The 24,764-nt window shown below is 43.7% G+C and overlaps 1 protein-coding gene across 2 annotated transcripts in view; it reads left to right on the top strand.

The window, feature by feature from the left end:
• Positions 1 to 24,764, top strand: part of dntt (deoxynucleotidyltransferase, terminal) — a 158,367-nt gene that overhangs the window by 59,523 nt on the left and 74,080 nt on the right. The window lies entirely within an intron of this gene.

The following is a 24,764-nucleotide window of genomic DNA, read 5'->3' as shown; positions in this document are numbered from 1 at the left end:
AAGATAAAGGAAAGAGTACAATAAAATAAATATATACTTTCAAGATGGTCTTTTCTAAACTCTGCTTCAGGAGATGGTAGTAGGTAACTACAGTGCGTTCAGAAAGATTTCCCCCCCATTCATTTTGACACATTTTGTTGTGTTACAAAGTGGGATTAAAATGGCTTTAATTGTCTTTTTTTGTGTCAACGATCTACAGATCTCTGTAATGTCAAAGTGGAAGATTTATTGACATTTTTTGGGTGATAAAAAAAAAACGCAAATTTAACTTGATTAGATAAGTATTTAACCCCCTGAGTCAATACAAGTCAGAATCACCTTTGGCAGAGATCACAGCTGTGAGCCTTTCTGAGTGAGACTCTATGAGCATTGCACATCTGGATTGTACAATATTTTCTCATTATTCTTTTAAAAATTCTTCAAGCTCTGTCAAGTTGGTTGGTGGTCATTGCAAGATCATTCAAGTCTTGGCATAGACTTTCAAACTGTAACTAGGCCACTCAGGAACATTCAATGTCGTCTTGGTAAGCAACTCCGGTGTATATTTGGCCTTGTGTTTTAGGTAATTGTCTGTTGAAAGGTGAATTAGTCTCCCAGTGTCTGTTGGAAGTTATCTTTTGGATTTTGCCTGTTTAGCTTTATTATTTTTCTTTTTGTTCTAAGAAACTCCCTAGTCCTTGCCGATGACAAGCATACCCCTAACATGATGCCATGCTTGAAAATATAAGGAGTGGTACTCAGTGATGTGTTGGATTTGTTCCAAACATAACTCTTTATATTCCGGACAAAAAGTTTGTTTGTTTGACACATTTTTTGTAGTATTATTTTAGTGCCTTATCGCAAACAGGATGCGTTTTGGAATATCTTTATTCTGTATAGGCTTCCTTCTTTTCACTCTGTCATTAATGTAAGTATTGTGCAGTAAATACATTGTTGTAGATCAATCCTCAGTTATCTCCTATCACAGCTATTTAACTCTGTAACTCTTTTAAAATCCCCATTAGCCTCATGGTGAAATCCCTGAGGGGTGTCCTTCCTCTCCAGCATCTGAGCTAGTAATGGCACCTGCATCTTTGTAGTGACTGGGTGAATTGATACACCAACCAAAATGTAATTAATAATTGCAACATGCTCTAAGGGATATTCAATGTCTGCTTTGTTTTACCAATCTACCAATAGGTGCCCTTCTTGTTGAACTTTACATTTTTCTTTATAAATATGTAAACATTTCTAAAAACATAATTCCACTTTAACATTATGTGGTATCGTGTGTCTGTTGGAAGTTTTCCTTTGGATTTTGCCTGTGCTTAGCTCTACTCTGTTTATTTTTGTCCTTAAATACAAAATCTCAATTTATGATATTGTACAGTAGATATCTTCTTTTTGTGATTCTACCATTGGCTTTGCAAAGTCTACAGCAATATCCAGTTACTAAGCAGTAATGATAACCAAATCTCTCCCCTTGTGAAATCCCAGCGATATCAAGATGGTGTACAGTGGGATTACTGGCTGACATGGAACCGTTTCCTAATCTTAGAGGAGAGGGAGAGTCAACATTTCAGTGTGGGGGTAGAAGTAGGTAGGAGCAGAAAGATGGAGGCCGGGATTAACATGTGTTTGTCAGACTGGTGGGGAAAAGCCACAAAGTTCGATTCAGTTTTCACTGTCAACAGGGGAATGGATTATTCCATAACCTTATTGATGCACGTCACATATACAAAATGGTGCAACCTTGTTGGGAGAATAATAGTTGAAATGAACAACTTCAAAGTGACTCAATGGACTTAAGGACAAAAACTATGATACTTAACAGGTAATTTGGCGATTCTATGGACACTTTGAGAATGTACACTTGAATTATCTTTATTTTTGTGATTGGCTTTGTGATGGCCACTCCAATACCTTGACTTTGTTGTCCTTAAAGCCATTTTGCCACAACTTTGGAAGTATGCTTGGGGTCATTGTCCTTTTGGAAGACCCATTTACGACCAAGCTTTAACTTCCTGACTGATGTCTTTAGATGTTGCTTCAACATATCCACATAATTTTCCTACCTCATGATGCCATCTATTTTGTGAAGTGCGCCAGTCCCGCCTACAGCAAAGCACCCCCACAAGATGATGCTGCCACCACTGTGTTTCACGGTTGGCTTTTTTATGCCGGTTTTGGAGCAGTGGCTTCTTCCATGCTGAGCGGCCTTTCAGGTTATGTCGATATAGGACTTGTTTTACTGTGGATATAGATAATTTTGTACCTGTTTCCTCCAGCATCTTCACAGGGTCCTTTGCTGTTGTTCTGGGATTGATTTGCACTTTTCACACCAAAGTACGTTCATCTCTAGGAGACAGAACGCTTCTCCTTCCTGAGCGGTATAAACACATCCATGGTGTTTATACATGCATACTATTGTTTGTATAGATGAACGTGGTACCTTCAGGCGTTTGGAAATTGCTCCCAATGATGAACCAGACTTGTGGAGGTCTAAAATAAATTCTGAGGTCTTGGCTGATTTCTTTTGATTTTCCCATGATGTCATGTGAAGAGGCACTGAGTTTGAAGGTAGGCCTTGAAATACATCCACAGGTACACCTCCAATTGACTCAAATGATGTCAATTAGCCTATCAGAAGCTTCTAAAGCCATGACATTTTCTGGAATTTTCCAAGCTGTTTATTAAAGGCACAGTCAACGTAGTGTATGTAAATGTCTGACCTACTGGTGAAGTGAAATAGTCTGCCTGTAAACAATTGTTGGAAAAATGACTTGTGTCATGCACAAAGCAAATGTCCTAACCGACTTGCCAAAACTATAGTTTGTTAACAAGAAATTTGTGGAGTGGTTGAAAAACAAGTTTTAATGACTTCAATCTAAGTATATGTAAACTTCCGACTTCAACTGTATCAATACATATACACAAACTATCTAGTTCAAATAGGGGAGAGGCGTTGTGCCGTGAGGTGTTGCTTTATCTGTTCTTTTAAATCAGGTTTGCTGCTTATTTGAGCAATATGAGATGGAACAAAGTACTATGCAATAATTGCATATAATACTGTAAGCTTTCTTGAAATTGGGGACTGTAGAATGTCCCCTGGTGGGGTAAGTGTGTGTGTGTCAGAGCTATGTTTAAATTGACTATGCAATTTTTTTTTGATGTTAATGTTTCTTACAAAAGCAAGAAGTCATGCAGTCAGTTTCTCCTCAACTCATAGCCAAGAGAGATTGGCATGCACAGTATTTATATCAGCCCTCTGATTACAATGAGGAGCAAGACGTGCCTCTCAATTCTGGGGCAGCTGCAGTTTAACTAGTTCTTTCCTTGCAGCACTCGACAACATGACTGGATAATAATCAAGATAAGACTAAACTAGAGCCTGCAGTACTTGCTTTTTGGAGTGTGGTGTCAACAAAGCAGAGCATCTCTTTATTACAGACAGACCTCTGACCATGACAGTTTATAACCTAAGGTAACACCAAGTAATTTAGTCTCCTCAACTTGTTCAACAGCCACACCATTCATTTCCAGATTCAGCTGAAGTCTAGAACTTAGGGAACATTTGTACCAAATACAATGCTCTTAGCTGCCCTGCGATACACCACGTTTTACATGTATAACGTTATAGAAGCTGCCATTAAAGAAAAACCTGTCTAGTTCTATTAGATAAATAGCTCTGAATCCACGATATGGCAGAGGTTGCGAAGCCATAACACATACATTTTTTTCAACAAAAGGTTAAGGTCAATAATATCAAAGGCTGCACTGAAATCTAACAGTACAGCTCCCACAATCTTCTTGTTATCAATTTCTCTCAACCAATCATCAGATATTTGTGTCAGTGCAGTACATGTTGAGTGCCATTCTCTATAAGCATGCTGAATGTCTGTTGTTATTTTGTTTACAGAGAAATACCATTGCATATGCTCAAGCACCATTTTCCCAACAGTTTGCTAAGAGCTGGCAGGAAGCCGAATAGGTCTGCTGTTAGAATCAGTAAAGGCCGCTTTACCACTTGGGTAGTGGAATAACTTTTGTATTTGCTGTCCGGTCCTCTGGCAGTCTCTATGGGGGTGCCACAGGGTTCAATTCTCGGCCCGACTCTTTTCTCTGTATATATCAATGATGTTGCTCTTGCTGCGGGCGATTCCCTGATCCACCTCTACGCAGACGACACCATTCTATATACTTTCGGCCCGTCATTGGACACTGTGCTATCTAACCTCCAAACGAGCTTCAATGCCATACAGCACTCCTTCCGTGGCCTCCAACTGCTCTTAAACGCGAGTAAAACCAAATGCATGCTTTTCAACAGATCGCTGCCTGCACCCGCATGCCCGACTAGCATCACCACCCTGGATGGTTCCGACCTTGAATATGTGGACATCTATAAGTACCTAGGTGTCTGGCTAGACTGCAAACTCTCCTTCCAGACTCACATCAAACATCTCCAATCGAAAATCAAATCAAGAGTCGGCTTTCTATTCCGCAACAAAGCCTCCTTCACTCACGCCGCCAAGCTTACCCTAGTAAAACTGACTATCCTACCGATTCTCGATTTCGGCGATGTCATCTACAAAATGGCTTCCAACACTCTACTCAGCAAACTGGATGCAGTCTATCATAGTGCCATCCGTTTTGTCACCAAAGCACCTTATACCACCCACCACTGCGACTTGTATGCTCTAGTCGGCTGGCCCTCGCTACATATTCGTCGCCAGACCCACTGGCTCCAGGTCATCTACAAGTCCATGCTAGGTAAAGCTCCGCCTTATCTCAGTTCACTGGTCACGATGGCAACACCCATCCGTAGCACACGCTCCAGCAGGTGTATCTCACTGATCATCCCTAAAGCCAACACCTCATTTGGCCGCCTTTCGTTCCAGTACTCTGCTGCCTGTGACTGGAACGAACTGCAAAAATCGCTGAAGTTGGAGACTTTTATCTCCCTCACCAACTTCAAACATCAGCTATCCGAGCAGCTAACCGATCGCTGCAGCTGTACATAGTCTATTGGTAAATAGCCCACCCATTTTCACCTACCTCATTCCCATACTGTTTTTATACTGTTTTTTTTTAAATTTATTTATTTACTTTTCTGCTCTTTTGCACACCAATATCTCTACCTGTACATGACCATCTGATCATTTATCACTCCAGTGTTAATCTGCAAAATTGTATTATTCGCCTACCTCCTCATGCCTTTTGCACACATTGTATATAGACTCCCCCTTTTTTTCTACTGTGTTATTGACTTGTTAATTGTTTACTCCATGTGTAACTCTGTGTTGTCTGTTCACACTGCTATGCTTTATCTTGGCCAGGTCGCAGTTGCAAATGAGAACTTGTTCTCAACTAGCCTACCTGGTTAAATAAAGGTGAAATAATTTTTTTTTTTTTTAAATTTCCCTCCAGGACTGAGGACAAAGACTTTCTTCTAGGCTCCGTAGAGAGTACCGGTACAGAGTCAATGTGCAGGGGCACCAGTTAGTTGAGGAAATTGAGGTAATATGTACATGTATTGTAGGTAGACAAAGTGACTATACACAGATAATAATCAGAGTGTAGCACCAGTGTCAAAGAGGGGGGGCAATGAAAATAGTCTGCGTAACCCTTTTATTAGATGTTCAGGAGTCTTATGGCTTGGGGGCAAAAGCTGTTAAGAAGACTCTTGGACCTAGACTTGGAGCTCCGGTACCGCTTGCTGTGTGGTAGCAGAGAGAACAGTCGATGACTAAGGTGGCTGGAGTCTTTGACAATTTTTAGGGCCATCCTCTGACACCGCCTGGTATAGAAGTCCTGGATGGCAGGAAGCTTGGACCCAGTGATGTACTGGGCTGTACGCACTACTCTCTGTAGTGCCTTGCGGTCGGAGGCAGAGCAGTTGCTATACCAGGCAGTGATGCAACCGATGCTCTCGATGGTGCAGCTCTATAACTTTTTGAGGATCTGAGGACCCATGCCAAATCTTTTCAGTCTCCTGAGAGGGAATAGGATTTGTTGTGCTCTCTTCACAACTGTCTTGGTGTGTTTGGACCATGATAGTTTGTTGGTGATGTGGACACCAAGGAACGTCAAGCTCTCAACCTACTCCACTACAGCCCATTGATGAGAATGGGGGCGTGCTCGGCCCTACGTTTCCTCTAGTCCACAATCATCTCCTTTGTCTTGATCACTTTGAGGGAGAAGTTGTTGTCCTGGCACCACACAGCCAGGTCTCTGATCTCCTCCATATTGGCTGTCTCATCATTGTCGGTGATTAGGCCTACCAAGGGCCCCCCTTGTTGAGGATCAGCGTGGCGGATGTGTTGTTTCCAACCTTTACCACCTGGGGGCAGCCCATCAGGAAGTCCATGATCCAGTTGCAGAGGGAGGTGTTTAGTCCCAGGGTCCTTAGCTTAGTGATGAGCTTTGAGGGCACTATGGTGTTGAACGCTGTGCTGTAGTCAATAAACAGCATTCTCACATAGGTGTTCCTTTTTTCCAGGTGGAAAAGGGCAGTTTTGGAGTGCAATTGAGATTGCGTCATCTGTGGATCTGTTTGGGACTGTATACCAATTGGAATGTGTCTAGGGTTTTTGGTGTTAAGGTGTTGATGTGAGCCATGACAAACCTTTCAAAGCATTTCCCGGTTACCGAAGCGGGTTCTACAGGACAGGAATCATTTAGGCAGGTTACCAGCGCTTTTCTTCGGAAAAGGGACTATGCTGGTCTGTTTGAAACATGTTGCTATTACAGACTCGACTAGGAAGAAGGAGAAAATGTCAGTGAAGACACTTGCCAGTTGGTCAGTTCATGCTCGGAGTACACGTCCTGGTAATCTGTCTGGCCCTGCGGCCTTGTGAATGTTGACCTGTTTAAATGTCTTACTCACACCGTCTAAGGATAGCGTGATCACACAGATCACACAGATGCTCTCATGCATGTTTCAGTGTTACTTGCCTCCAAGCGATCATAAAAGTAATTTAGCTCATCTGGTAGGCTTGTACCACTAGAGAGCTCGTGGCTGTGCTTCCCTTTGTAGTCTGTAATAGTTTGTAAGCCCTGCCACATCCGTTGAGCGACGGAGCCGGTGTAGTAAGATTCAATCTTGGTCCTGTATTGATGCTTTGCCTGTTTGATGGTTCATCTGAGGACATAGCGGGATTTCTTATAAGCTTCCGGGTTAGAGTCACACTCCTTGAAAGCGGCAGATCTACCCTTTAGCTCAGTGCGGATGTTGCCTCTAATCCATGGTTTCTGGTTGGGGTGTGTACAGTCATTGTGGGGACAATGTCATCAATGCACTTATTGACGAAGCTAGTGACTGATGTGAAGAATCCCTGAACATATTCCAGTCTGTGCTAGCAAAACAGTCCTGTAGCTTAGCATCTGCGTCATCTGACCACTCTTTATTGACCGAGTCACTGGTGCATCCTGCTTTAGTTTTTGCTTGTAAGCAGGAGTCAGGAGGATATAATTATGGTCAGATTTGCCGAATGGAGGGTGAGGGAGAGCTTTGTTCGTGTCTCTGTGTGTGGAGTACAGGTGGCCCACAGTTTGTTTCCTTCTGGTTGCACATTTAACAGGCTGGTAGAAATGAGATAAAACTAATTTAAGTTTCCCTGCATTAAAGTCCACAGCCACTAGGAGCGCCACTTCTGGATGTTTGTTTTCCTGTTTGCTGTATTGCCGTATACAGCACATTGAGTGCGTTCTTAATGCCAGCATCGGTTTGTGGTGGTAAAGACAGCTACAAAGAATATAAAACTCTGGTCTACAGTTTATCATGAGATAATCTACCTCAGGTGAGGAAAACCTAGAAACTTCCTTTGATTTCGTGCATGAGCTGTTGTTTACAAATATACATAGACCGCCACCCCATGTCTTACCAGAGGCGCCTGTTCTATCCTGCATTTAAAGCGTAGAACTCATCAGCTGTATGTTATTCATGTCATTGTTCAGCCATAATTCGGTGAAACATAAGATATTACAGTTTTTAAATCCCGTTGGTAGGATATACGTGCTCATAGCTCATCTATTTTATTATCTAATGATTGTACGTTGGCTAATAGGACTGATGGTAAAGGCAGATTACCCACTCGCTGTCGGATCCTTACAAGGCACCCAGACCTACATCGCTGATATCTCTGTTTCTTTCTCCTGCGAATGACTGGTGTGAGGGCCTTTCGGATGTCTGGAGTAAATCCTTTGCTTATGATTCGTTAAAGAAAAATTATTCTTACAGTACGGGGTGAGTATTCACTGTCCTGATATCTAGAAGCTCTTTACGGTCATAAGAGACGATGGCAGAAACATTATGTTCAAAATAAGTGACAAAAATACACAAAAACACACAACAGCACAATTGGTCGGGGACAGTAAAACGCCAGCCATCTCCTCCAGCGCCATTATCAACATTCTTTATATCATTGATCTTGGCATTTAAAACAGTTTTGTCTTCTTTTTGTTGAATTTAATCACATCATTTCTCAATTTGCATTAAGTCAGCCAGTCAGATGTGCAGCCAGACTTATTAGCCACTTCTTTTGCCCCATCTCTTTTAACCTCTTAAGTCGACCCTCTACTTTTTCGAACATTCTGTTAAAAATCGCGCAACATTTCAGCGCCCGCACATGCCAGGAATATAGTATATGCATATGATTAGTATGTGTGGATAGAAAACACTCAGACGTTTATAAAACTCGTTAAATCACGGCTGTGACTATAACAGAACGTGCGTTTCATCGAAAAGTGCAGGAAAATCTGATCAGTGAAAATGGAAAAATATATCCATGCGCCACTTCAACCCATTGATAAAGGTGAACCACATTAAATGGGGCCGAGGTTGCAATTACCTACAGCTTCCACACGATGTCAACAGTCTTGTCATTTGCCTACGATTTGTTTCTTGGTCAAACGGACGCAAGGCAGCGCCTTTCTTCCGGTCTCCGACCGGATATTTTGGTTGAGATTTACCCGGACATTATTTCCAGACGTACAGCTATAGAATATACATCGCCTCGTGATCAATTTGATCGCTTATTAACGTTTACTAATACCTAAAGTTGCATTACAAAAGTATTTCGAAGTGTTTTGTGAAAGTTTATCGTCAACTTTTTTAATAAAAAAAAATGACGTTGCGTTATAAAACGCAATTTTTTTCCTTGATCACACAGTCTTCATAGATCGATATCTAGGCTATATATGGACCGATTTAATCAAAAAAAAGACCCAATAGTGATGTTTATGGGACATCTGTAACGGTTTTCTAATGGTGAAGGAGAGTCGGACCAAAATGCAGCGTGTATATTACGATCCATGTTTTAATAAACAAACGTAACACGAATCTAAATACAATTACTACAAAAACAATAAACGTAATGAAAACCGAAACAGCCTATACTGATGTAACCTAACCTAGACAGGAACAAGGACATCAAGACACTAAGGACAATCACCCACAATACAACCAAAGAATATGGCTGCCTAAATATGGTTCCCAATCAGAGACAACGATAACCACCTGCCTCTGATTGAGAACCACTCCAGACAGCCATAGACTTTCCTAGAACACCCTACTAAGCTACAATCCCACTAACATACACACCAAAACCCCCAGACAAAACACACCACAATACAAAAACTCCATGCCACACCCTGGCCTGACCCAATACATGAAGAAAAACACAAAATACTTAGACCAGGGCGTGACAGAACCCCCCCCTAAGGTGCGGACTCCCGAACGCACCTCAAAACAAATAGGGAGGGTCCGGGTGGGCGTCTGTCCATGGTGGCGGTTCCGGCGCGGGACGTGGACCCCACTCAATAAATGTCTTAGTCCCCTCTCCTCGCGTCCCTGGATAGTCCACCCTCGCCGCCGACCATGGCCTAGTAGTCCTCACCCAGAACCCCACTGGACTGAGGAGCAGATCGGGACTGAAGGACAGATCGGGACTGAAGGACAGTTCGGGACTGAGAGAAAGCTCGGGAGTGAGAGAAAGCTCGGGAGTGAGAGGAAGCTCGGGAGTGAGAGGAAGCTCGGGAGTGAGAGGAAGCTCGGGAGTGAGAGGAAGATCGGGAGTGAGAGGAAGCTCAGGAGTGAGAGGAAGCTCAGGCAGGTAGATAGATCTACCAGATCCTGGCTGGCTGGTGGTCTCAGCAGATCCTGGCTGACTGGCAGATCCTGGCTGACTGGTACTGCAGATCTGGCCGACTGGCAGATCCTGGCCGACTGGCACCTCTGGCGGATCCTGGCTGACTGGCACCTCTGGAAGATCCTGGCTGACTGGCAGATCCGGAAGAGTCTGGCTGACTGGCAGATCTGGAAGAGTCTGGCTGACTCGCAGATCTGGAAGAGTCTGGCTGACTGGCAGATCTGGAAGAGTCTGGCTGACTGGCAGATCTGGAAGAGTCTGGCTGACTGGCAGATCTGGAAGAGTCTGGCTGACTGGCAGATCTGGAAGAGTCTGGTTGACTGGCAGATCTGGAAGAGTGGTTGACTGGCAGATCTGGAAGAGTCTGGTTGACTGGCAGATCTGGAAGAGTCTGGTTGACTGGCAGATCTGGAAGAGTCTGGTTGACTGGCAGATCTGGAAGAGTCTGGTTGACTGGCAGATCTGGAAGAGTCTGGCTGACTGGCAGATCTGGAAGAGTCTGGCTGACTGGCAGATCTGGAAGAGTCTGGCTGACTGGCAGATCTGGAAGAGTCTGGCTGACTGGCAGATCTGGAAGAGTCTGGCTGACTGGCAGATCTGGAAGAGTCTGGCTGACTGGCAGATCTGGCGGATCCTGGCTGACTGGCAGATCTGGCGGATCCTGGCTGACTGGCACTTCTGGCGGATCCTGGCAGACTGGTGGATCCTGGCTGACTGGTGGATCTAACTGATCCTGACAGACTGGCGACGCTGGGCAGACTGGCGGCGCTGGGCAGACTGACGACGCTGGGCAGACTGACGACGCTGGGCAGACTGGGAGCACTGGCGGCGCTGGGCAGACTGGGAGCACTGGCGGCGCTGGGCAGACTGGAGACTCCGACAGCGCAGGAGAAGAGAAAGGCTCTGGCTGCGCTAAACAGGCGGGAGACTCCGGCAGCGCAGGAGAGGAGACAGGCTCTGGCTGCGCTAAACAGGCGGGAGACTCCGGCAGCGCAGGAGAGGAGACAGGCTCTGGCTGCGCTAAACAGGCGGGAGGCTCCGGCAGCGCAGGAGAGGAGACAGGCTCTGGCTGCGCTGCAGGCGGGAGGCTCCGAACAGGCGGCTGCGCTAAACAGGCGGGAGACTCCGCGGGAGGAGACTCCGGGCAGACTCCGGCAGCGCAGGAGAGGAGACAGGCTCTGGCTGCGCTGAACAGGCGGGAGACTCCGGCAGCGCAGGAGAGCAGACAGGCTCTGGCTGCGCTAAACAGGCGGGAGACTCCGGCAGCGCAGGAGAGGAGACAGGCTCTGGCTGCGCTAAACAGGCGGGAGACTCCGGCAGCGCAGGAGAGGAGACAGGCTCTGGCTGCGCTAAACAGGCGGGAGACTCCGGCAGCGCAGGAGAGGAGACAGGCGGCTGTGCTGAACAGGCGGGAGGCTCCGGCAGCGCAGGAGAGGAGACAGGCTCTGGCTCTGGCGCTAAACAGGCGGGAGACTCCGGCAGCGCAGGAGAGGAGACAGGCTCTGGCTGCGCTGAACAGGCGGGAGGCTCCGGCAGCGCAGGAGAGGAGACAGGCTCTGGCTGCGCTGAACAGGCGGGAGGCTCCGGCAGCGCAGGAGAGGAGACAGGCTCTGGCTGCGCTGAACAGGCAAGGCGCACTGAAGGCCTGGTGCGTGGTGCTGGAACCGGTGGTACTGGATCGAGGACACGCACAGGAAGCCTGGTGCGGGGAGCTGCTACCGGAGGACTGGAGTGTGGAGGTGGCACAGGATGGGCTAGACCGTGAAGGCGTACAGGAGATCTTGAGAGCAGTGTGGGCACAGGACGTGCAAGGCTAGGGATGTGCACAGGAGGCCTGGTGCGTGAGGCTGGCACCAACTTCACCAGCCGACTAACACGCACCTCAGGTTGAGTATAGAGCGCTAACTCAGGTGCTATCAAATCCCCGACACGATCCGTCGGTCGAATTCCATGCAAAAAGCACCAACACAGCAACTCCCTCATTTCTCTCTCCTCCAATTTCCCCATTAACTCCTTCACAGTCTCTGTTTCGCTCACCTCCAACACCGGCTCTGGTTTTGGTCTCCTCCTTGGCTCCTCACGATAAACAGGGAGAGTTGGCTCAGGTCTGACTCCTGACTCTGCCACACTCTCCCTGAGCCCCCCCCCCAATACATTTTTGGGGCCGATTCTCAGGCTTACGTCCGCGTCGCCGTGCTGCCTCCTCATATCTGCGCCTCTCAGCTTTCGCCAACTCCATTCTCCGATAACCTTCCGCGCACTGTTCCATCGAATCCCAGGCGGACTCCGGCACATTCCCTGGGTCGACCGCCCACCGGTCTATCTCCTCCCAAGAAGTATATTCCATACTGTGCTCCTTTTTGGGCTGCTCCTGTTGCCTCTTCTCCTGCTGCACCTTTGGGCGGCTACACTCCCCTGGTTTAGCCCAGGGTCCTCTCCCGTCGAGGATTTCCTCCCATGTCCAGAAATCCTTGTTCCGTATCTCCTCTTTGGGCTGCTCCTGCCTGTTGACACGCTGCTTGGTCCGTTGGTGGTGGGTGATTCTGTAACGGTTTTCTAATGGTGAAGGAGAGTCGGACCAAAATGCAGCGTGTATATTACGATCCATGTTTTAATAAACAAACGTAACACAAATCTAAATACAATTACTACAAAAACAATAAACGTAATGAAAACCGAAACAGCCTATACTGATGTAACCTAACCTAGACAGGAACAAGGACATCAAGACACTAAGGACAATCACCCACAATACAACCAAAGAATATGGCTGCCTAAATATGGTTCCCAATCAGAGACAACGATAACCACCTGCCTCTGATTGAGAACCACTCCAGACAGCCATAGACTTTCCTATAACACCCTACTAAGCTACAATCCCACTAACATACACACCAAAACCCCCAGACAAAACACACCACAATACAAAAACTCCATGCCACACCCTGGCCTGACCCAATACATGAAGAAAAACACAAAATACTTAGACCAGGGCGTGACAACATCTAGGAATGCCAACAAAGAAGATGGTCAAAGGTAATGAATGTTTTATATTTTATTTGTGCGTTTTGTGTAGCGCCGACTATGCTAATTATTTTGTTTACGTCCCCTGCGGGTCTTTTGGGGTGTTACATGCTATCAGATAATAGCTTCTCATGCTTTCGCCGAAAAGCATTTTAAAAATCTGACTTGTTGCCTGGATTCACAACGAGTGTAGCTTTAATTCAGTACCCTGCATGTGTATTTTAATGAACGTTTGCGTTTTAACGAGTACTATTAGCATTTAGCGTAGCGCATTTGCATTTCCAGATGTCTAGATGGGACGCCTTGCCTTTGAAGATCTTCTTCTGTTGGCACTTCAATATGTCCATTAAACATCACAAATGGTCCTTTTGTTCGATTAATTCTGTCATTATATCCCTAAAATGTCCATTTATTTGGCACGTTTGATTCTGAAAATACACTGGTTCCAACTGGCGCAACATGACTACAAAGTATCTAATAAGTTACCTGTAAACTTGATCCAGACATTTCAAACAACTTTCCTAATACAACTTTGGGTATTTTTTTACGTAAATAATCGATCAAATTTAAGAAGGGATAAACTACGTTCAATAGCGGATAAAAACAAAGTGGAGTGAGCTTTCAGGTCACGCGCCCCTAACAAACAGTACACAGTCTGCCAAGTCCTGAGACGCATCCTGCAGAGTCAACTATATGTCAAGATAGAGTGTGAGTTCCACGTATCACAAGTTTCCTTCCTGGGTCACATTGTCTCTACCTGTCCCACCTCACTCAAGCCGGTCCAGCGGTTCCTCGGGTTTGCCAATTTTAACAGGTGTTTTATACGCGACTTTGGTGCGGTGGCAGTGCCTCTCACGGTCCTAACCCACAAGTCCAAGACCTGTTTTTGCAGGACTCCCGAGGCTGACAGGGCATTCATGTAGCTCAAGGGACGTTTCGCCTCCGGACCCATCCTTGTTCATCCTGACCCTGCTCGTCCCTTTGTGGTAGCGGTGGATGCCTCCTTTCACAGCGGAACGAGGATGACAAGAAACTGCACCCATGCGCCTTTCTCTCCAAGCGGTTCTTGCCAGCAGAACGCAACTACAATGTAGGCAACCGGGAGCTCTTGACAGTTAAGTGGGCCCTTGAGGGGTGGAGACACTGGTTGGAGGGGGCACCTCATCCTTTCGTGATCTGGAAGGATCATAAGAACTTGGTCACCATTCAAGAAGCCAAGAGTTTGAACCAGTCTATGATTTTTAACAGGTTCAATTTCACAGTAGCCTATCCCCCGGGATCAGAAAGCAGATGACCTGTCCCGCCAACACAATGTCTTTAACGAGGAGAGAGACTCCGAGCCCATCATCTCCAGCTCCCGCATAGTGGCCCCTGTGATATGGAGTATTGAGACCATGGTGGGAAAGCCCAGACCCGAGAATCTAACCCCGGCGGGGGTCCCACTAACAGACTGTCCATCAGCCTGTTCTTGAGTGCTACAATGGGATGCTTCTCAAAATTAACTGGGCATCCAGAGGTTAATTCTGGCAAAAATTCTGGTGGCCCAACATGATTGAGGATGTGAGATCCTTTGTTGCGGCCTGTTCCACCTGTGCCCGAAGCAAGTCCTCACGACATCAACCTGCTTGCTGGGTTGCTCCAACCTCTGCCCATCCCCAGCTGGCCCTGGTCCCACCTGTCCGTATACTTTATCACAGGGTTACCTCCATCCAAGGTCTAACCACTAGTTCTCCCACTTAAAAAGATGAGAGGCCTGTAAGGGACCAGGACGACTATTCCGTGTAAAGGAAAGAATGAATGGGGCCATGTATCGTGAGATTTTGAGGGAAAACCTCCTTCCATCAGCAAGGGCATTGAAGATGAAACGTGGCTGTGTCTTTCAGCATGTCAATGATCCCAAACACACCGCCCGGGCAACGAAGGAGTGGCTTCGTAAGAAGCATTTCAAGGTCCTGGAGTGGCCTAGCTAGTCTCCAGATCTCAACCCCATAGAAAATCTTTGGAGGGAGTTGAAAGTCCGTGTTGGCCAGCAACAGCCCCAAAACATCACTGCTCTAGAGGAGATCTCCATGGAGGAATGGGCCAAAATACCAGCAACAGTGTATGAAAACCTTATGAAGACTTACAGAAAACGTTTGACCTCTGTCATTGCCAACAAAGGGTATATAACAAAGTATTGAGATAAACTTTTGTTATTGACCAAATACTTATTTTCCACCATAATTTGCAAATAAATTCATTAAAAATCCTACAATGTGATTTTCTATATTTTATCCCCTCATTTTGTCTGTCATAGTTGAAGTGTACCTATGATGAAAATTACAGGCCTCTCTCTTCTTTTTAAGTGGGAGAACTTGCACAATTGGTGGCTGACTAAATACTTTTTTGCCCCACTGTATCTGTAATATCTGCATAAGTACAAAGGTTGTCACCAGTTGTTACACAGCCTTTAGCTATTTAAAGTGATGTGTAACTTTATAGATACCAATGAGCAAGTTGTATATAATTACGTATTACTCATTAACAAGTGAAAATACCCACAAACAAAAAAATAAGCTTCTATTTTAGTCAGCTTTATTGCAACATGTAAAGAAATACCTTACATTTCTTACAAAATAACGAGGGTTTTTATCATTAGATTAATAATTTGATTAATTAGATTAAACAAAGATATAGGCCTACTCAGTAACATGAAAATAACTATTCTAGTGGTGACTCAAATCTGTAGCCTAAAGTATTGTGAGTAGTCTAGATAGCTAGCTAATTTAGAAAAATGGGATTGTCTTTTTCTTCCCTTTTTAACATTACAAGTAACAATGGACGTCGAGAACTCTGTCTCTGACTCTGTCTTCATCTGTTAATTTCTTGTCAGCATTTCCCATCCTGGAGTCTGAGACCTTGTGGGAATCTGTGGTAAAGAAGAAGAGTGTATGACAATTTAGCGTAGACACTCTACATTACCCCTAGTTATCATCATCATGAGTTCTATAGTTAAGGCGTAAAGGTAACTACCTAACTAGTTGTTGTGTTATCCAGCTAGCAATAATATAGCCCTTGATCATGACTTTCAGTTCCATTACATTACACATAAGAGTAATTTGATGAAGGCGTCTTCTGTATGGGGGAGTTTTGTTAAGAGCCCAGAGGCTCGGTGTGAACATTAACATGCATCACTTGCGGTACGGTTTTGGAAGGACCATATCTTTCACAGATGCCCAGATGCCCAGATGCCCATAACTCAATTTTACAATGCGTGTTTTCACGGAAAACAGTAAGACAGTTTTGGTCTACCTGTGCTAATTAGCTATCTGTGTCTCCTAACACCTGTGTGTAAATGGAAGAAGGACTCCACAAACGTGGTGTCACTGAAAAATATTGTCAACTACAACTGTGTTGAAACCGGTTAAAACAGTGTAAGTGTGTGTTTTGCATTTGTGAAATTTTTTGATGTGATACTAAAATGGCGGGATGTATGTTCCTAGAACCGTACCGCAATTGGGAAACGATTCACGTTTAGATGGAGTATTTGGTGGTTTGACTTCCAGAGCCAAATCGCCTTTTAACAGAACATGTAAGGACCTTGGACTATAAGGAGTAACGTTACGCACGTTTAGTCCATTATTGGGCTAACAATAATATAACTTGTGTTGACACAACTAGCTAGCTAGCTAAAGTTAACATGCTGGGTGTGTTTCACGTACTGTAATACCCTTGAGGTACAGATACCCTGAGAACAAGATTCAGGGAAGATAAGACCATTGAGCCAAGCTAACTTTAGCTAGCTAGTTATCTAGAGGGTAGCGACCATATAATATTTGCCAGCTTTAGGTAGCTAGCTAGCTGATCAAGGCTAGAAAACTAGCTAGCTAGCTAGCTAGCATGCTAGCTAACCCCCCAAAAAACACAACAAATGTTATACAATCACTCAATCAAATTTAGCCGATGTCACAAAGTGCTGTACAGAAACTCAGCCTAAAACCCCAAACAGCAAACAATGCAGATGTGGAAGCACGGTTCTGTAGCCGCAGGAAGAACAGTTGAAACTGGAGTAGCAGCATGACCTGGTGGACTGGGAACAGCAAGGAGCTATCAGGCCAGATAGTCCTGAGGCCTGGTCCTAGAGCTCAGGTCCTCCGAGAGAGAGACAAAGAGAAAAGAGAGAGAGAATTAGAGGGAGCATACTTAAATTCAAACAGGACACCAGAGGAGACAGGAGAAATACTACAGATATAACAGACTGACCCTAGCCCCCCGACACATAAACTATTGACGCATGGAAGAGCACCAGTAAGCCAGTGACTCAGCCCCCGTAATAGGGCTAGATGCAGAGAATCCCAGTGGAGAGAGGGTAGTTGGCCAGGCAGAGAAAGCAAGGGCGGTTGGCAGCTCCAGTGCCTTTCCGTTCACCTTCACACCCCTGGGCCAGACTACACTCAATCATAGGATCTACTGAAGAGATGAGTCTTCAATAAAGACTTAAAGGTTGAGACTGAGTCTGTGTGTCTCACATGGATAGGCAGACCATTCCATAAAAATTGAGCTCTATAGGAGAAAGCCCTTCCTCCAGCTGTTTGCTTAGAAATTCTAGGGACAGTAAAGGAAGCCTGCGTCTTGTGACCGTAGCTTACGTGTAGGTATGTACGACAGGACCAAATCAGAAAGATAGGTCGGAGCAAGCCCATGTAATGCTTTGTAGGTTAGCAGTACAACCTTAAAATCAGCCCTAACCTTAACAGGAAGCCAGTGTAGAGAGGCTAGCACTGGAGTCATATGATCAAAGTCTATTCTGTACATGGTAAATTAGCTGACCACCTGCACTGACTCTCTGCACACACACACACACACACACACACACACACACACACACACACACACACACACACACACACACACACACACACACACACACACACACACTGTATATAAACAATCATGTTACACACACATCACAGCAGCTGCTACCAGACTCTTATTATTATTACTAAATACTGCACAATTTACACCAAAAACCAGTGTAAATATTGGACTATAAATTGTGCGTTCCTTTATTATACTTACTGTATGCTAAAATGTTTATTCTATTCTACTGAGACATTTAGTTTATGTTCGTATTCTTATCTTTCATTTGTTTTTATTGTTGAGGTATAAAGAACTGGAGACTGATTCCAAGATGTTTTCTAGGTAGTCTACTCACGTTCGCATACGCCGATACATGGACTGTCTATATCCGGGTCCAACATCACATGCACACTAGCACTCTGCGCACAGCAAGCAGTGTGAGCTGCAAAGACGTCATCACGTCACCCAAAAACATGGCAGGCATGGGATGAATAGAAAATGTTAATATCTTTGGCTGTGAGTGATGGAAAACCAAATTGGCCTCAGCGACAATTATTTGAATTCAATAAATGTTTTGTGCACAAAGGTGATGACTAAAGTGTCTTATTAGGAATTTTCTAATCTGACTTTATTTCTAATCTGACTCTGTGGCCATTTATGGAAATTATCTTTCTGGGCCGGGCGTCAATTCAGCTGCAGTACCCAAGGCAAGACTGTTGGAAGTAAGCATTTTTGTTGGACGGTGTGTCCCGTGTGTATCCTGTACATACGACTAATAAAATTTGAAACATAGAGATGAGAGGGCAGTGTAAATCAGGGGAGAGAAAATAGCATTTTGTATTACATGAATTGAAAGCGATAGTTTTTGAGCTTCCATTAGGTCATAGTCCATTTTAGGGTTAAGAGAGGTTTAGCATTCTCTGTCGCTTTAGAGTAGTTTATGTGAAAGAGCAGCTTTTTCTTAGCAATACTTCAAAGTTCTTATATGAAATACCCATGACTGCCAACTTGGGAGAGTGGAGGAGAAAGATCGAGAGGCGAGTATAGTAGGGCAGGTCAGGCGAGATAAAATAGCATATTCCTTAGTGTCACATGAATTGTGAGTTATACCTGTATACTCTCAGAAGAGAGGGTAGTTAGTACAAAGAAAGGGTTCTTCATTTTGTGGCTGTAGGGTAACCCTTTTTTGGGCTGTGGAGAAGCTTTTAATTTTTTTTTTTTAAATAACCCTTTGCATAACTATTTGTATGGTTCTTCATTACATTGTTAGAACCAGAGGGTTCTTTATTACACTGTTGAACATTTTCCGGCTACCTGTTGCAGTGAAAATATGGTAAATATTCAAAAAGCAACTGTATTTTCAGAGTTTGATTAAGGTATTTTTGCTGTAAGGGACAGTATCCTTCTGTATTCTGATAACCCGGAAGTAATCCTCACTTGGGATTTGAACTCACAACCTCTCAGTTGCTATTGACCTGAATTTCCTGTACACCCCCGAACCAATAGAGTTTCTGTAATTTGTCCCAATGGGGTTCCATTTAGAACTATCTCATGAAGAACCCTCTGGTTCCAGGTAGAACCAATAACAGTCTCTACAGTTATACTTATAGGATACTTCAGATGAGCTTATGGCACACACTGTTAGGTACTCACATGGTACGGGTCGGTATCTTTATGGGTAAATGTGTGCAAAATCTAATATATTGGAAAATTTTTCTACCCAATATATTCAATATAAGACACAATCATTACTGCACTCATTAGCATATTTACAGGCATGGTCTAAAATATGTTGTATTTGTGCCAACCATTAGTGGAAGCGTTGTACCAGTTTAAGTGGAATTATCATTATATTGATAAAGTTTGAGCAACTAATTTCTCTACTCCCAGTTCTGCAATCTTTGTAATAGCTTGTAAAAATCAAGAGCTGCACTGAACCTCGACAGGATCGGTGTCCCTGAAACCAGGACAGTTGTTGCTAACGTGCGCTATTTGACTAGAATGACGTAAAAAACAGCCAACTGTCTGGGACATAGACATGTCTTATATGGGTAGAAAGCTTAAATTAACTACAGTGTCCAATTTTCAGTAGCTATTACAATGAAACAATACCATGCTATTGTTTGAGGAGAGTGCACAACAACAAAACACTTTTATCAAGGCAACTGGTTTGATACATTCACCGCGGAAGGTAAATAATGTACTTACATTCAGTAATCTTTCTTTGATTTGTCATCCTGAGGGTCCCAGAGATAACATGTAGCATAGTTTTGTTTGATAAAATCCCATTTTTATATTAAAATGTAGGAACTGGTAGTTTGAACCCCTTCCACAAACTTCAAAGTGTTTCCTTTCAAATGGTATCAAGAACATACATATCTTTGCTTCAGATCCTGAGCTACAGGCAGTTAGATTTGGGTATCAGTTTAGGCTGATAAAAAAAAGGGTACGGTACTTAATAAGAGGTTGAGGTTACTGTGCATTTTGCGATTAACTTAATGGCAGTTGGTCACAAGGAAGTTTGTGTTTATTTTTAAATAATGTACTGTGAGTTTGCTGCAAGTACACTACCTTCAGAAAGTATTCAACAAATCATCAATCAATTGTATTTATTTATAAGCCCTTTTTGCATCAGCAGATGTCACAAAGTGCTTATACATAATCCCAGCCTAAAACCTCAAACAGCAAGCAATACAGATGTAGAAGCATGGTGGCTAGGAAAAACTCCCTATTAAAGGTAGGAACCAAGGAAGAAACCTAGAGAGGAACCAGGCCCTGAGGGGTGGCCAATCCTCTTCTGGCTGTGCTGGGTGGAGATTATAAGAGTACATGGCCATTAAGGCCAGAGGCATTCTTCAAGATGTTCAACTGTTCATAGATGACCAGCAGGGTTAAATAATACTCATAGTGGTTGTAAAATGTACAAAAGGTCAGCACCTCAGGAGCAAATATCAGTTGGCTTTTCATAGCCGAGCATTCAAAGGTCGAGAAAGCAGGTGCTGTATGGAGGGAGAGAGAGGGAGAGAGAGGGAAAGGGAGAGAGAGAGGGAGAGAGAGAGGGTCAAAAACAGCAGGTACGGGACAAGGTAGCACGTCCGATGAACAAGTCAGGGTTCCATAGTCGCCGGCAAAACAGCAGAAACTGGATCAGCAGCACGACCAGGTGGACTGGGGACGGGGACAGCAAGGAGTCATCAGGCCAGGTAGTTCTGAGGCATGGTCCTAGGGCTCAGGTTCTCAGGGTGGGGAGAGACAGCGAGAGCGAGAGAGAGATGAAAGAGAATTAGAGGGAGCATACTTAAGTTCACACAGAACACCAGATAAAACAGGAGAATTTCACCAGATAGAACAGACTAATCCTAGCCCCCGGGTATATAGACTATTGCAGCATAGCCAAAGCACAGTATTAATACTATTGCCAAAGCACAGCCCCCACACCACTAAAGGGAAATCAACAGACCACCAACTTACAGTACTACTCTGAGCCAAGGTTGAGAACAGCCCACGAAGATCTCCTCCAAGGCACAAGCTGGAGGGGACGCAAAACCAGACAGGAAGATCACGTAAGTGACTCAACCCACTCAAGTGAAGTATAACGGAAAAAGCCTGGCACGACGTGACGCACCCCTCCTAGAGACGGCATGGAAGAGCACTAGTAAGCCAGTGACTCCCCAGTAATAGGGTCAGAGGCAGAGAATCCCAGTGGAGAAAAGGGAGCCGGCCAGCCAGAGACAGCAAGGGTGGTTCGTCACCCCAGAGGCTTGCCGTTCACCTTCACACCGTTGGGCCAGACTACAGTCAATCATAGGACCTACTGGAGAGATGAGTTTTCAGTAAAGACGTAAAGGTCGAGACAGAGTCTGCGTCAGATTTTTGCAATGTTGACTTCTTCCACATTTTGTTGAGTTACAGTCTGAATTTAAAATTGATTAAATTGAGATCACTGGCCTACACACAATAACCCATAATGTCAAAGTGGAATTATGTTTTTAGAAGTATTTTCAAATTAATAATAAATGAAAAGTTGAAATGTCTTGAGTCAATAAGTTTTCAATCCCTTTGTTATGGCAAGCTTAAATAAATTCAGGTGTAAAAATGTGCTTAAAAAGTCACATAAAAGTTGCATGAACTCACTTTATGTGCAATAATATTGTTTAACATGATTTTTGTGTGACTACCTCATTGCTGTACCCCCCACATACAATTATCTGTAAGGTTCCTCAGTCGACTAGTGAATTTCCAACACAGATTTAACCACAAAGACCAGGGAGGTTTTCCAATGTCTTGCAAAGAAGAGCACCTATTGGCAGATGGGTAAGAATAAAAAAGCAGACATTGAATATCCCGTTGAGTATGGTGAAGTTATTAATTACACTTTGGATGGTATATCAATACACCCAGTCACTACAAAGATACAGACGTCCCTCCTAACTCAGTTGCCAGAGAGGAAGGACAGTGCTCAGGGATGAGGTCGTTGGTGACTTTAAAACAGTTACATATTTTATTGGCTGTGATAGGACAACACTTAGGAGTAGGATTCAACAACATTGTAGTTACTCCACAATACTAACCAAAATGACAGAGTTAGGAGAAGGAATTATGTACAGAATAAAATACAGTATTCCAAAACATGTATCCTGTTACAATAAGGCACTAAAGTAAAACTTTAAACTTTATGTCCTTAATACAAAGTGTACTGTTTGGGGCAAATCCAACACGGTGGTGGCTGCATCATGTTATGGGTATGCTTGTCATCGGCAAGGACTAGGGAGTTTTTGGTTATAAAAAGAAACTGAAGAAAGCTAAGCACAGGCAAAATCATAGAGGAAAACTTTCCAACAGACACTGGGAGACAAACATACATTTCATCAGGACAATAACCTAAAACACAAGGCCAAATATACCCTGGTCTTGCTCACCAGGACGACATGGATTGTTCCTGAGTGGTCTAGTTACAGTTTTGACTTAAATTGGTTTGAAAATCGATGGCAATACTTGAAAATGGCTCTCTAGTAATGATCAGCAGCTAACGTGACAGAGCTTGAAGAATTTAAAAAAGAATCATGTGCAAATATTGTACAATCCAGGTGTTCAAAGCTTAGAGACTTACCCAGAAAGACTCACAGCTGTAATTGCTGCCAAAGGTGATTCTAACATGTATTGACTCAGGGGTGTGACTACTTATGTATTTGATATTCAATACATTTGTAAAAAATATATAAATACATTTTATCATTGTGAGGAAAAACATGCATTTAAGCAATTTTGAATTCAGGCTGTAACACAACAAAATGTGGAATAAATCAAAAATTAACACTTTCTGTAGGTACTGTAGTTATTCTAAAATTCACAGTAACTTTCTGTGGCTGATTTGTGGCACCCTTACTTACCTGATGGTGTGGCAGGATGGTCATTTTGTTGTCAAACCAGAAAGAATAGTACTTTCCTGCTGTCAAATGACCTTGTGGCCTCATGGGTGGAATGTCATTCATATTTTTAAACATTTCTTGGTAAACATGATTTTTTTAAAACCTGTCAAAAATCTGGTGTTTCCATGTCAAACTGTTTTGTTATATTTCAGTTTTCTGTGAAGTATTTAAAGTGTAATATTGGGACGCAAACTCAAAATGTAATACTTTTCAACTCTGGGATGATACAGGTGTCTTCTTTTTTTAAGCTCAAAACCATATGTTTGACCAGGAAACACTCTGTGTGACCCTGATTTAGCCCACTGCAGTAAAAGGACAGTCGGGCTCTTTATCACATTCTCTTACAATTACAGCAGAACTGACAGTGTTAAAAGACATGCTCAACCTTTGACAACATAATCATCAACCACTTAAACTGCACTTCCACTGACGCTTGGCACAAATACACTAAATTCAGTAACTTGTTGTTGTTTACTGTACTTTCACTGCAACCGGTAGACTGTAGTGTACTGTACAACTACAGGAACCTTTTAACAGTGTAGCATTTCATGTCATAAAGGAAAACATGGTGGAGAGGGAAAGAACAGGATGGTTCTTCACAACCATCACAGCAACATTTTTTTTTAGCGTATACTCCTTGAACATCAATTAGCTGATATTCCCACTCTTTTTAGGGCTCAGAGAGCTTTAGCACTTCAGTGTATATTGTTAAATGCATCCGCATGCATGACACATATTATTTGCACATTATTGTGCCATGCAGCATAATCAGTTTTAAACAGAACGTTTTAAACATATACAATATATTCCATGCCGTAATCTTCATCTTAAAAAGCTACAATATTTGCTCCATTAATTCCAGACATCGTCTCATACAATTCAAGGTATTACACAGATTACACTATTCCAAAACTAAACTGCATAGGATATTTCCTGACACATCCCCTACATGTGATAAATGTCAGGCTACGCAGGGTACACTACTCCACTGCTTTGCCCTATGCTCTAGCTTGCATGGTTATTGGTGTGGAATTTTTAGGATCCTCTCTGAAGTTTTGGAGACTTCAATAGATCCAGACCCGCTTCTGATAATCCTGGGAGTATCTGAGTCCCTAAGCGGATTAACCAACCCCCAAAAACAACTAATCTCGTATGGTCTCATCTCGGCAAAAAAACTAATCTTGTTGTTTTGGAAAAGGAGGGAAGCGCCCTCTACCAAATTATGGCTCAGTGAATTGGCAAACACTGTACACTTAGAAAGAATTAGATATATTCTGAACAATAAATGATCAACTTTTGATCAAATCTGGCAGCCTTTCCTCTCCTACTTGGACGAGTCGGCGCT

This window comes from Oncorhynchus nerka, linkage group LG10 (genome assembly GCF_034236695.1).
Source record: "Oncorhynchus nerka isolate Pitt River linkage group LG10, Oner_Uvic_2.0, whole genome shotgun sequence".
Taxonomy (NCBI): Eukaryota; Metazoa; Chordata; class Actinopteri; order Salmoniformes; family Salmonidae; genus Oncorhynchus; species Oncorhynchus nerka.
The sequence above is the reverse complement of the archived record's forward strand: the minus strand, read 5'-3'. Positions and strand labels throughout refer to the sequence as shown.